Source organism: Pleurodeles waltl, chromosome 3_1 (genome assembly GCF_031143425.1).
Source record: "Pleurodeles waltl isolate 20211129_DDA chromosome 3_1, aPleWal1.hap1.20221129, whole genome shotgun sequence".
Lineage (NCBI taxonomy): Eukaryota > Metazoa > Chordata > Amphibia > Caudata > Salamandridae > Pleurodeles > Pleurodeles waltl.
In genome coordinates this window covers 1,443,502,666-1,443,516,391 of record NC_090440.1, presented here as the reverse complement: position 1 = coordinate 1,443,516,391, position 13,726 = coordinate 1,443,502,666, and positions in this window count along the sequence as shown.

The window sequence follows — 13,726 nt, the reverse complement described above, 5'->3', positions numbered from 1 at the left end:
TGTGTCACTGCTGGCAAAGGGTGGACTCCAGAACCCATGCACAACAGTGACACTCGAAGCTGGGCTGGTGGTGGCTGCGGTGCTCTTGGGACTCTTTGCAGATGGAGGGGGGAGCTCATCGGAGGGAAAGAGGTCAAGATTAGCCAGGAAAAGCTTTTTAGGTCCAAGGTAAAGGGTAGGAGAAGTGGTGATGGGAGTGGAGGAAGAGGATGTGGTTGTAGGAGAGTCAGGTGTGCTGTCATTGGGTGAAGGTGCTGGTGCTGTAGGCTGACGTGAGGTGGATGGCTGTTGGGTGGGTGTCTGCCTGCGTTTGTGTGTCTTGGAAGAGGGGGTGACAGTAAATGGCAGTGGGGGTGGTGACTGCACGAGTGTGGACTGTACTGGAGGGTGAGGTGGTGATGGAAGCACTGGCTGATGTTGGGGTGCATGCAGGTGTGAGTTTAGACGTCACAGGGAGGGAGGAGGGAGACGAGGAGGAGGGGGACACAGAGGTGGTTGTGACTGCTGGAATGTCTGCATCTGGGTGTTGCTTGGGTGAGTGTTTGTGGGATCTGTGGTGCTTGTGTCTGGATGAGCTGCTCTTGGGTGTTGAGGTGTGTGCAGGCTGGTCTGATGGTGTGGATGGGATAGGCTGAGGAACAGGAGACAGAGACAGGCTGGAGGCAGTAAGAAGAGGGAGGCTGGAAACAGGGACAATGGCTGCCGTCAGTGCTGAGGCCAGAGCAGTGAACGCTCGTTGATGGGCAGCCTGACCCGAATGAATGCCCTCCAGGTACGCATTGCTCTGTTGCACCTCCCTTTGCACACCCTGGATGGCATTCAAAAGGGTCGTCTGCCCAACAATGAGCGTCCTCACCAGGTCAATGAGCTCCGCACTGAGGGCAGCAGGGGCAACAGGGGCAGGGGCTGAGGTGCCTGGGGCGAAGGAGACGCGCGCCTTCCTGGGCGAGCGGGCACGGAGAGTAGGCTGAGGGGCTGCTGGGAGGGCGGTGCTGGTGCGCTGGGTGGCGGCTGTACCTGTAGAGGCGGGGGGCCCGGATGTTGCCGCCACCGCTAGAGAGCTCCCATCCGAGGACGTGTCGCTGTCGCTGCTCTCACCAGCGGTCCCCGTCGTGGTGCTCCCCTCGCCCTCCGGATCACTGGTGCCCTCGGTGTCTGTTCCTGGGCCCACCGGGGCCTTGTGTCCTGCAGCTCCCTCGTGCTTCGATGCCAAATCTCCTCCGCCTGATGATGCTAATGCACACATGCACAAGAAGATGAAGAGAAAGGGTGGGGGGAGAAAAAAGAAGACCAGGTTGAGTGCATGCAATGTCAACACCGTTGGCGGAGAGGACAGACACAGGAGCCTCATGCACTAAGCCGCGCATTCAGGGTACACTACTCAGTACTACTGACTAGGACAACAGGCCAAGAGACGTCAAACGCGCACATGGGTGATGCTGGACCATCAATGGCTGTACTTGTCACCCTACAGAGGTGGGGGCCGGGGGCACAGGGCCATGCCTAAGGGAGAGGACTACACTACAGAAAGCGCCCTGGCCTAATGTCACCCACAGCCCTCCTCCCCCACCCAGACGCCTCCACTGCGCAGAAAGATAGGAGAATGTGCTGATACTCACCCCCTTGTGTCTGCTGTGATGTCTTAAAGCGCCCATCCAATTCAGGGTAGGCCACCGCCAGGATCCGGGACATCAGGGGGGTCATGGTGCGACTGGCACCCCTCCTAGGTTGGGAGGCCATCCCCAGCAGTGTTTCTGCGGTCTTCCTTGTTCCGCGGCGGATGTCCTCCCACCTCTTGCGGCAGTGGGTGCCCCGTCTGTTGTGGACCCCCAAGTTCCGGACTTCCTTGGCGATGGCACGCCAAATCTCGATCTTCTGATGGGCGCTGACCTATTTGACATGTACAGGGTGGAAAGGAGGAAATCATCAATGACCTGCATGTTAGATGTGATTGGCCCCCCCCCACCAACTTTGCCATATGGCACATGCTCTCATCTGTCGTGCGTTGCACTCCTCATTCGCCCCCCACCCCACCAATTTACATCCACCCCAATCCACACAGGCATAGCCCATTCCATGTGCACCCGGTGTACTCACTTGTTGGTCTGGAGGACCGTAGAGTAGCGCATACTGTGGGAGGACCCCATCCACGAGCTTCTCCAACTCTTCAGACGTGAAGGCAGGGGCCCTTTCCCCAGTCGCAGCAGCCATTGTCACTTCCAGACCGAGGTCACAGCAGCACTTGCAGTATAGGTCCTCTCCTGTGGGTGATCAGGTCTCGAGTGATCAATCAGCTAGGTAATGGCGGTCACGCCCGCGGCGGTGCGTACCACGGCGGTGCGTACCGCGACCGCCGGCGCACATCGTCATTGGCTCCTGAAACCCATAGGGTTCAATGTTAACCAATGCGCGTTTGCGCCGCGGTCTTCGACCGCCTACCGCCACGGTGTGCCCCGCCAGCGCATTGACCTCACATCCCATTGTCCCACTTCACAGGTCAGGCAGCCGCCATTTCAAGGGCCTACATGGCTTAATTTTGACTGCGACACACAGGCCTAGGCCTTGCATTGCCACACATACACGCCTTTCAACCCATTGCCATTCTTTAACTGTGCAAGCTGTCTGTACGTACCTGTGGTTTGCCTGACTCTGTGCTCCATGTTGTCCTTCCTAGGCACCGTCCGCTGGGACTTGCGAGGAGAAGGACGAATCCTCGTGTGTACCGACCGCTGGTGGACCTGTCGACAATGGAAGAACGCCATATAATACTTTGATACAGACTTGACCGTGCCACTATCCATGAACTGTGTGCCCAGCTGGAGCCATCCCTGATGTCCGCCAACCCACAGGGATTCCCCCTCTGGTGCAGGTTTTGTCAGTCCTCCATTTTTTGGCAAGTGGGTCATTCCAGACAACAGTGGCCATGTCATCTGGAATGTCTCAGCCTATGTTTTCTAAGATTTTGAGCAGAGTGTTGTCTGCCCTGATGAAACTCATGCGGAGCTACATCATTTTCCCAGAGGAGGGTGACTTGCCTACAGTGAAGGGTGATTTCTATGCCCTTGGACATATCCCCAACATCATTGGTGCCATTGATGGGACCCATGTGGCTTTGGTACCCCCAAAAGACGATGAGCAGGTGTACAGAAACAGAAAAAGTTATCATTCGATGAATGTCCAGGTGGTCTGTTTGGCTGACCAGTACATCTCCCATGTAAATGCCAAGTTCCCAGGGTCAGTGCATGACGCGTATGTTATGCGAAATAGCAGCATCCCCTATGTGATGGAGCAGCTACAGAGACAACGTGTGTGGCTAATAGGTGACTCTGGTTACCCCAACCTGCCTTGGCTACTGACCCCAGTGAGGAATCCCCGGACCAGGGCAAAGGAACGGTACAATGAGGCCCATGGGCGAACTAGGAGGATCATCGAAAGGACCTTTGGCCTCCTGAAGGCCAGGTTTAGGTGCCTGCATATGACAGGGGGATCCCTGATGTACTCACCAAAGAAGGTGTGCCACATCATCGTGGCCTGCTGTATGCTTCACAATCTGGCATTGCGACGTCAGGTTCCTTTCCTGCAGGAGGATGGTGCAGATGGTTGTGTTGAAGCAGCTGTGGAGCCTGCGGAGAGTGAAGAGGAGGATGACTCAGAGGACGACACAGACAACAGGGACAGAGTAATAGAGCAGTATTTCCAGTAGCACACAGGTAATAATCACCCATGCCATTTTACATTTCCTGAAAGCCTCCTGCATCTCAACTTTGTCTATTTTCCCCCCAGAACTATAAACATGATGTTTGATTTTCCCTTCCCTTTTCTGTGCTGTATGAGCCACTGCGTGACCTCGGCTTAGTTGGCCCATGGACTAATGCTAAGTTACCTCGGTATGTGTAATTCACAATGTTAAAAATACGTAATTGATATGTAATGTGTCATACATTTGTAAATAAGACAGGCTGAGTCCTGATTGATTTCAGTGCAATGTGTAATTTATTATTAGTGCATAGATATTGGTACATGATAGTGAAACAGTGATGGGTGGGGGTGGAGTAATGTCCATGGCAGAGTCCAGTTCTCAGTCTCACAGGTGCATTGTCCATATGCCTGTGGCAGGATGGAGCAGGGGCAGTTCAAGGTTTGACAGGGTGGCAATGTGGAACAGTGGGAGGACTTCAGGGGGTATGTGATGCTGGCGGGGGTCTTGACATCCTACTCTGTCGTTTTTTTTTATCTCAGGCTCCTTTTGCGGGGTGGTTGTTGTTCAGCAGGAGGTGGGGTTCTGGTGGGCTGTCGTTGTGGTGGGGCCTCCTGTCCACTAGCGCCGGCGGAGGTGGTTGGCTGTTCCTGTTCCTGGCTAGTGACAGGGGCCCTGTGTGATGCCACATGGTCCCGAAACGTGTCCTCTATACGGTTCAGGGCCTGGACTATGCTCCCCATAGCGGTTGAGATGTTGGTGAGTTGGTCGCTGAACCCCATGTAGCGTTTCTCCTGCTGTGCCTGGATCTCCTGGAACCTGGCCAGTACCGTCTCTTGTGAGTGGTGGTAGGCTGCAATGATGGTGGTGAGGGCCTCTTGGAGAGTGGGTTCCCTGGGCCTCTCCTCCCCCCCCTGTCGCACAGCAGCCCTCCGAGTTGCCCTGTTTCCCTGGGCCTCTGTCCCCTGGACGGTGTGCCCACTCCCACTGCCCCCAGGTCCCTGTTGTTGTTGGGTTGGTGGGTTACCCTGGGGGCCCTGTAGTGGTAGACACACCGCTGCTTGACCTGTCCTAGAGACAGAGGCATGGGCCCGCTGGGTGGGAGCTGTGCTGTTGTTCCCTGAGGGGGTTGGGTCTGCAGTGGCCTGTGTCTGGGTGAGGGGAACCGACTGCCCAGAGGTCCCCGATGGTCCGGGCTGGTCGTCAGGTTCCAGGTCGACAGAGCTGCTGTCATCACTAGGGGCCTGTTCCGGGGGTGGGATGGACATTTCTGGTCCCTCCTGACCGGTGTGTTGTCGTTCGGGTCCTGCATGGGGTAAGAGGGTATGGTTATTGTTTCTGTGTGTGCATTAGCTTGCGTTTTATGGGTGCCCTTGTCCCCCAGTGCTGGCATTCCCTTGGGGGAGGTGTTGTGAGGGTGTTTTGTGGGGGGGGGGGATGGGTATGTGCAGTCGTCATGCTTAGGTGATGGGTGTCCATAGTTTGGGGATGGCATGCAGGGGTTGGTGTTGGGTGGGTTGTGCTGGAGAGACATTCTCAGGGAGGATGTGTGCTGGGGGGTTGGGGGTGAGGGTGGGGGTTAGCATGCTGGGGGGGGGGGTGAAGTGGTTGGCCTTGTACTTACCAGAGTCCATTCCTCTGTGTACTCCAGTGAGGCCATCAGGATGCAGGATGTTTAGTACCTCTTGCTCCCATGTTGTGAATTCGGGTGGAGTGGGTGGGGGTCCCCCGCCAGTCTTCTGCACTGCGATGTTGTGTCGCGAGACCATCGAGCGCACCTTCCCCCGTAGGTCGTTCCATCGTTTGCGGATGTCCTCTCGATTTCTGGGATGCTGTCCCACCGCGTTGACCCTGTCCACGATCCGCTGCCAGAGCTCCGCCTTCCTTGCTATGGTGGTGTGCTGAACCTGTGAGCCGAAGAGCTGGGGTTCCACTCTTATGATTTCCTCCACCATGACCCGGAGTTCTTGGTCCGAAAAGCGTGGGTGCCTTTGTGGTGCCATGGGGTGGTGTGTATGAGGTGTGGGGTGGTGTATGTGATGATGTGTGTTTTGGTGTGTGGTGCTTTGTGCTTCTATGTGGTGTGTGTGATGTTGTGGTGTGCCTCTGTGTGTCTGGCTATCTATTCTCTGATGTGTCTCTCTCTCCTTCGTCTCTGGTTTTTGTTGGTAGGGGTTTGTGGGTGATGTGGGTGTGTGTTTTATATGGTATTGGATGTGTGGGAGTGGTGTGTGTATGTGTTTCAGGTGTGTGCCTTTCAAATTGTCCAATGTGGTAGGGGTTTGTAAAGGTGTGTGTATTTTGACCGCGGCGGTGTGTACCGCCAATGGAATACCGCGGTTAAATGACCGCCGCGTGGATTTGCGGGTCATAATGGGATGGGCGTATTTCTGTTGGCGTGGCGGTGGAGGTTTGGTCTTCTCCAGTTTACCGCTGGCCGCTGATGTGGCGGACTGCAGTGGAGGGCGGATTTTTGGAGGTTTTGCAGTTGTGGGTCAGAATGTCCGTGGCGGCTGACCGTGGCCGCGGCGGTATTGTGGCGGCCTTCTGACCGGCGGTAAGCGGCTTTTACCGCCGAGGTCAGAATGACCCCCAAAGTCTTGTGACTTAACATGAGCATTGCATTTCACCACGGCAATTTCAAGAGGTAACTGAATCGCATGTAACAAATCCTTAATTTATTCACCATTTTTCACAGGAGAACCAGAGGAGGTCATGAAACCTCTCTGTGACCACTATTGGCCAAAATCATGTACAATTCCAAATCCGTATCTGCTGTCAGTATAGATAGTGACTCTCAGATATTCAGCTGTGTGGCATGCCTTGGTAAGGGCAATTAGCTCTGCCACTTGTGCGGAATGCACTCTCTCGAGCCAGGAAGCTTCAATGATACCAGCTATGGTACACACAGCATAACCAGCTCTCAGCATTCCGACTGAGTCTCTCAAACAGGATCCGTCAACAAACATAATGCAGTCATTTTCATTTAACTGCGTATCTTGAATGTCAGGTCGGGGCTTGGTACATAGTTCTGTTACCTCAAGACAATCATGCTCCACTTCTTCATTATTAATCTCAGTACTTTCAACAGGAAGCAGAGTTGCCGGGTTTAATACAGTACATCGCTTCAGTGAAACATTAGGTGACCCTAATATAATTGTCTCATATCTGGTAAGTCGGGCATTTGTCATGTGTTGAGTTTTGGTTCGAGTCAATAAAATTTCAACTGAATGAGGAACCATTACTGTCAAGGGATGTCCCATCACTATGCCTTCACACTGCATGAGGCTTTGACCAACTGCTGCAACTGCGCGCAAACAACCCGGTAAGGCTGCTGCGACGGGGTCCAAGGTATGCTACAGGGTGGTGTGCACCTCCATGGACCTGTGTTAAGACAGACAAAGAACAAGCATCACGTTCATGACAAAACAGTAGAAAAGATTTCATGTAATCAGGCATACCCAAAGCTGGTGCCCTGCACATGCACTCTCTCAATTCCATGAATGACTCAAGCTCTTCTTTTGCTAGGGTTATTGTGTATGGTTCATCCTTAATCTCTTTGCCTCTTAGCTTTATCAATGGTTTTGAGATAATCGAGAAGTTGGGTATCCACTGGCGACAGTATCCCACCATTCCCAAAAACATCCTGACATCTCTCTTTGTTGTCGAGGGGTTCATTTGCAAAATAGCTGTCACCCTTTCCTTCGATATTCTCCTGGACCCTCTCTCAATCAAATGTCCTAAGTACTTCACTTCTTTCTGGCAGTACTGCAGCTTCTTGGGTGACACTTTATGTCCGTTCTTTCCTAAGTGATTAGGTAAGGCAATTGTGTCATATTTACACTCATCTTTTGTCCTGGACGCAATCAGCAAGTCATCAATGTACTGTACTAGGGTCGAATTGAAAGGCAATACTAGGGAATCTAAGTCCTTTTTCAATATCTGATTGAAGATGGACGGTGATTCAGAAAACCCTTGAGGAATTCTGCACCAACTGTACACCTTGTCCAGGAATTTGAAACTGAATAAAAACTGGCTGTCCTCATGAAGAGGTATCGAAAAGAAAGCTTGTGACAAATCTACAACGGTGAACCATTCAGCATCACACGGAACCTGAAACATAATCACTGCTGGATTGGGCACTATGGGGCAACACTTCACCACAATCTTGTTTATTTTTCTCAAGTCCTGCACAATTTGAAACTTCCCACAAGGTTTCTTCAGACCCATTATCAGTGAATTACATGGACTGCTCAATACCTCCTTCAGGACTCCCTGTTTCACAAAGTCCGCTAATATTTGTGCCACCTGGATAAGAACATCTTGTGCCATATGGTACTGCGGCACCTGGGGGAATACTGCATTTGTTTTCACTTGAACTTTAACTGGTTCCATTCCTTTTATCAGTCCCACTTCTTTTCCTGTCAAATCCCACACTTTCTCTGTCACAGTTCCCTGTAATTCAGCCGGTAAGTCAGTCACTGTAAGCATTGGGTATAATGTTATCAAAGGGTAATCTTCATTTGCGGTTTCTGCTTCCGACTCTGAGAACTGACCATCATCCCCTTCATCATCACTGTTTGTCTGCACCTCAATTCCATCATTGGAACATGTAATAAAACATTTTGTTTTGCACAGTAAGTCTCTTCCCAGTAGGGATACCGGACTTGAATCACAGACTACAAACTTATGCAGCCCCTGGAAGTTGCCAATCTCAACTTGCACTGGATCTGTAATTGGATTCGGCAAGTACTGGTTAGCTACTCCGACCACTCTTATGGTACGCCCCGAAAGTGGCAATTTCGGAACCTCTGCACTCCTGACTGTAGAGCGTGTAGCTCCGGTATCAACCAAGAATGAAACCTTATGACCCATTACCTTTCCCTCTACATAGGGTCCCCTCTGATCTACTTCTAGGGATGCTGCAAGCCTGCACTCTTCACTGTCTGAACTGTCATCCGACCATTCTTCATTCATTCCATTTTCACCACGCAATGGGAATTGCTGTACTGTATTATTTTGGCTCATCACCTAACCTGTGACCTGCTGAGGAAACATCACCTGTTGCTGTCCCATTGGAGCCATTGGTAGTTGCATTTGCTGTCTAGGTACCATGGGAACCTGCTGTTGTACTTGCTGTATTTGCGCTGGTTGAACACGCGGCATTTGCATTTGCTGCATGGGCTGTAACCCCTGCATCTGTACCATGTTAGTTTGAAAATTCGGGTTTTGATTTCTCAATTTTGGACCTCTCATATTTTGTAATGTACCGACATTAGTGCTTTGTTGAACGACACCATCCTGCACCACATTTGGGCATTCCCGCTTCCAATGCCCCACGCCCCCGCAAGCGTGACATGGTGACATCTTTTTCATCCCTTGTGCGTAATTTTGAACCACAGCAGTATTCAAGTCCGGACCGTGATTCACAAAACCTCGACCTCTTGGTTGTGCCTGAAACACATCATTCCCTTGCGGTTGCTGCTGTATCATCTGCTGCATTCCATTTCCCTGCATTACTGCCTGTGCAGCCCTTATCTACATCACCATCACTTTCTCCTTCAACTTTTTATGCTTCAGCTCAATCTCATCACTACAGTATTTTGCATACTGCAACACCTCATCAATCGGCTTCGCTTGCCAACAGATCAAATGATTCTTAATCATCTGGCTAACCTCTGGTCTCAACCCTTCAACGAATCTGAACACAAGATGGTTCATGTCTTTCGACTCAATGGTCTCAGTACCACTGTAATGTTTGAATGCCTTCAACAACCTCTCATAGTAAGCATGTATTGATTCTTTAACCTCTTTTGAGGTCCGGTCGATTTTATGCCAATCAGTCACTTTCGGCGACACTTTCTGCTTTAAAAACTCAATTACTTTGTGATAGTACTTCATCACCTCCTCAGAGGGTGCTCCGGTCACCTTATCCCTTGCCGGCTCCTGCGTCGGCCAGTCTACCCCTCACTTGCACTCAAGCCATAAGTCGGGCGGAACAATAATCTCAAACAAGGTATTCAGGTCTTCCCAGAGACATTTCGCAAGCTTCACAAACCTATCTGTTTGTTGGTAACACTCGATCGGTTTCTCCCTCAACCTGGGATAATCATTTGTAGAAGATAAGATGTCTCCTCTGGACCACGGTACATGAATTAAAACCCCACCAGCTGTCTCTCTCACTGGTAGCATTTTTACTGATTCCGTATCTGGTGTAGCTTTAGCTTTACTTGATCCTGGGCTGTCACCTTTCTCCTTGTCTCTTTTCTTAGCCCATCTGCCTTCCCACTTTTCTAATGCTCCCCAGATTTGCGCACTTTGTAATATTTCTTTTAAACGCGCTTTCACTCCGGCAGACCTCTTGTGGTCAAAGTCTTTTGAATCAAAGTCTAACCTGTAACTTCTTTTCAAATGTTTAGTATTCTCAATGTCGATATTGTATTTGTGTGCCAGGTTCGCTAATTTCTGATGTACCTTGCCTACTTCTTTAGTAACCTTAGGGCACAGGTATCTCAATTCTGCTTCTGTGTATGACTCTAATCTGTTTACCCCCATTGTTCCGTCCACTAATTCAGCAGCTTCCACGCCCAGTCTCACAAAGTTCAGTTACTCATCTTTCCCCAACCTTTCCGGTTCCACTGCAGTTACTGTAGTCTTTTGCGTACTAAAGTTCTTCTCTAACCACTCATTCAACTGTTGTACCGTAAAACCTTGTAAGGAAATGTTTCCTGCATGCATCATCGGCGACTGTGAAGCATTCGTACTTATTGTCTGTGGGGTTAACACTCCTAGCCCTCCCTGTCTCATTGCTTCCAACGGGGCTTCAACTGGGCTAAGGTCTATCAAAGACCTTGGTTTTTCAACTGCTTGCTCTCCTGGGGCCATTAACTGAGGGGTTCCTATGGACCCTCCTCTTATTACATCTTGGGTCATTACTCCCTGATCACATACACCAGGCTTACCTTGTGCATACAATGGCACCGGTGGACCAACAGTAATTGGCAATGATATTGCAGATGGTGTCTGACCTTGTCCCAAACCTCGTGGAGCAGCAACTCCAAAGGTCTGATTTTCTGAAGCCGGGGCAGGTATTAATGGAGGACCTGCTGCTGGATTATACCCTGGTAGCAGTTGTGGCTGCGGCTGGGGCAGCAATTGCGGAGTTGATTCAATCTGCACTAAACTCGATTTTGTAAATATTGGGTCTGGCGTCACTATCAGATTTGTAGTAGTCTCTAGTACTGGGACGTCTAGATAGATTCTCTGTATCTGTGGTAGAGGTTGCAACTGTATCTGCATGTCTGGTGCAGTGGGTACACTGACACTATTCTGCATCAAACCAGTATCACTAGTCTGTACTGTATCTGTAACTCCCTTCTCCTGCGTCTGGTTCCAGGACCCGCGCTAGTGCTCAGGACATTGTCGCTTACTGCATAAGGTGGCGGGCGATCATGTAATATCCGATCCAGAAATTCTTCGTTATCTGAATCTTCTTCTTCTTCCCTAGCTCTTTTAGTCTCCTTAGGCTTACTAGAGTCCTTGTCTGTTTTACATGTGGCTTTCTTTCCCTGTGTCTCGTCTCCCTGTGTTATTGCTGGGAACAATTTTAATCCATCAACTATTCCCCGCCTCCACATTTTGATTTCATTATCCCACCTAGCTTCCGCATAAGTCTTTTCTGCCCTTTTTATTCTTCTTTGGAATTTTTCTTGTCTCTGTTTAAGAGCCATTAAATCCCAAATCGCTAAAGCCTCATACTGCGCTGGCCTCGGAGGTGGTTTCTGTACACCTAACATCCACCTTAAATTCTCTAGAACTCTCGTATTGAACGTCTTGTATCTGGGAACGCCAAACATCCCTCTTTTTCTGTCAATTTGCGCCACTGTTTCATCCATAAACAAGGCGCAACACCTTTTTCCTCCATAACTATATAGGCTGGAGTACCCTCAGGCGGTGTAGGCTCCCCTTCACTCGCCATAATGTACGTGTCTCCTTTCAGAGCACTCTTAAAAGCTTTGACAAAGTTCATCTTTACGTCTTTTCTTTTGTTTGTATTTAATCAAAAAGTTACTTTAATTCCCAGGACACTCTTCACCCACCTTTCTCAACCTATTGCCTTTCACGGACGGCAGCCAATCCGTGCGCGACCCCTCTCGATAACTGACCTATCTCAGCGCGGCACCACTGACGTCACACTCACACACTGCAGCTGACAAAGTCTTGCGGCTCGTCCGCCCCTCACTGGATTCACACCAAACTAATGCAAAATTACTGCGAGCACCTTTAACAACAACACAAATTTGCCGGTTTACTACAGGAAGGGTAACACATTTGCTTCAGAACTTTACAGAGATTTCACTTGAAGCCTCGGCCGCTACTCTCTCCTTCTCAGTTCCCACATACGCAAGCAGAATTCGACCCGCAAATCCTTCTCTCGACTTGTCAATGGTTCGTCCTAGTGCACTTTAGAACTTGCCAAATTTCCATCGAAGGTTTCACACATACAATTTGATTCAAACTCAACTTGTCAACCACGCCCGTTTGACCTATTAAACCGCACAAATTACAACATAAACCCAAGTGTCTCCCACACTTGTCAATATACTCCAGAGACTTAGACCACGACGGGTCCGTACATGAACAACCAACCACGTGGATAATTTTGAGCACAAAGCGCCACACTCATATGAAGTACGCCGACTTCCCTAATCTCATACTGCGGAGTACGCCTACTCCTGCTAAAACAACATTTACCTGGCCTAAATACACACAAACTTCCCAAATCACCTGCAAAAATGCATACGCTGAGCAAGCGCAAACCCTATACCACACATACTATGACGCCGAAAACATTCCCAACTCACTTAGGCAGGCTCCGAGATCCCGGAAAGTCATGGTGAATTTAGAAACCTATCATACCTCCAATTTGCATTATCTCAGAAAAAGAGTCTAAACAATGAATCTCCGTCCTAGGGCCCCAAAGGGCCAAACCGTCGCTCTGCTACCAGAACTGATAACGCATCCCTTTATGATAATTTATTATATATCAGGACTCGTTTTAGGCCAATGAATCTTTTGACCCAGTTGAGAGACACCTTAGGATGAGATAGCTAATCAATATGTCAATCAATATGTCAATAAAGTCATCAATATTTATCACGAAAATACATTTCACTTTAGTCAAAGTCATTAATCAATTCAAGACTCTACCATGACCTTTCAGCCATGAATACCCACACCGGTTTAGTAAAATTTTATGAGTTTTATTCCCTATTGCTTACAAATCTAATAGCAAGTGAGTCAATCTCAAAACCAAGAAACATAATAGCATAGTCACAATATGGCAACTTTGGTAAGATTTCATTAAAGCGAGAATCACAAACATAAGAACATAACACAGCGTGAACATAGATCAGGTTTAGCAGAGTGTCAATATCGCGTCAGTTCAACAAAGCATAGCCTCAGTCGTTTGTCTATTTGCGTCAGTTTTGGTGAACACCTGTCCTAACCTCTGATTAACATTCGCATGTTGGGCTTCATGCAAAACAATTTAGAATACTAATTTGGAAAACATCTAACTAAGGTCTCTGTCAAAAGTAAGCAGTTGGTACCTAGAAAGGAAAAGAAAACAGACAAATCACAATTGCATTGTCATAATTACCCTCCAAAGTTTAGGTCAGCACACAGGTTCAGTCTTCGTCCTCAGGACATCAGTAAATTCGCCATTAGTCAAACTCAGCTCCGGAGCAAAAAGGCACTTCCCTCATAAGGAGGTAAAGTGTAAAAATTGACAATTCTAAGGGCGAGGATGGTTTAAAATAAACCAACCAGTCACCAAACAGAGTGACAGAGTTTCTGGATAAAATCAATAGCATTCCCTACCTAATTCCCAGTGACTCCCCGTGACATGGGTTTTTATCCCTTTTCCGTTGTACATTCCCCCAAAATTTTATTGGACACTTGTTATACCACACTATCTTTAACCTATCTGAAAATACATTAGGTAACCCAACTCTTCACCCCATATTA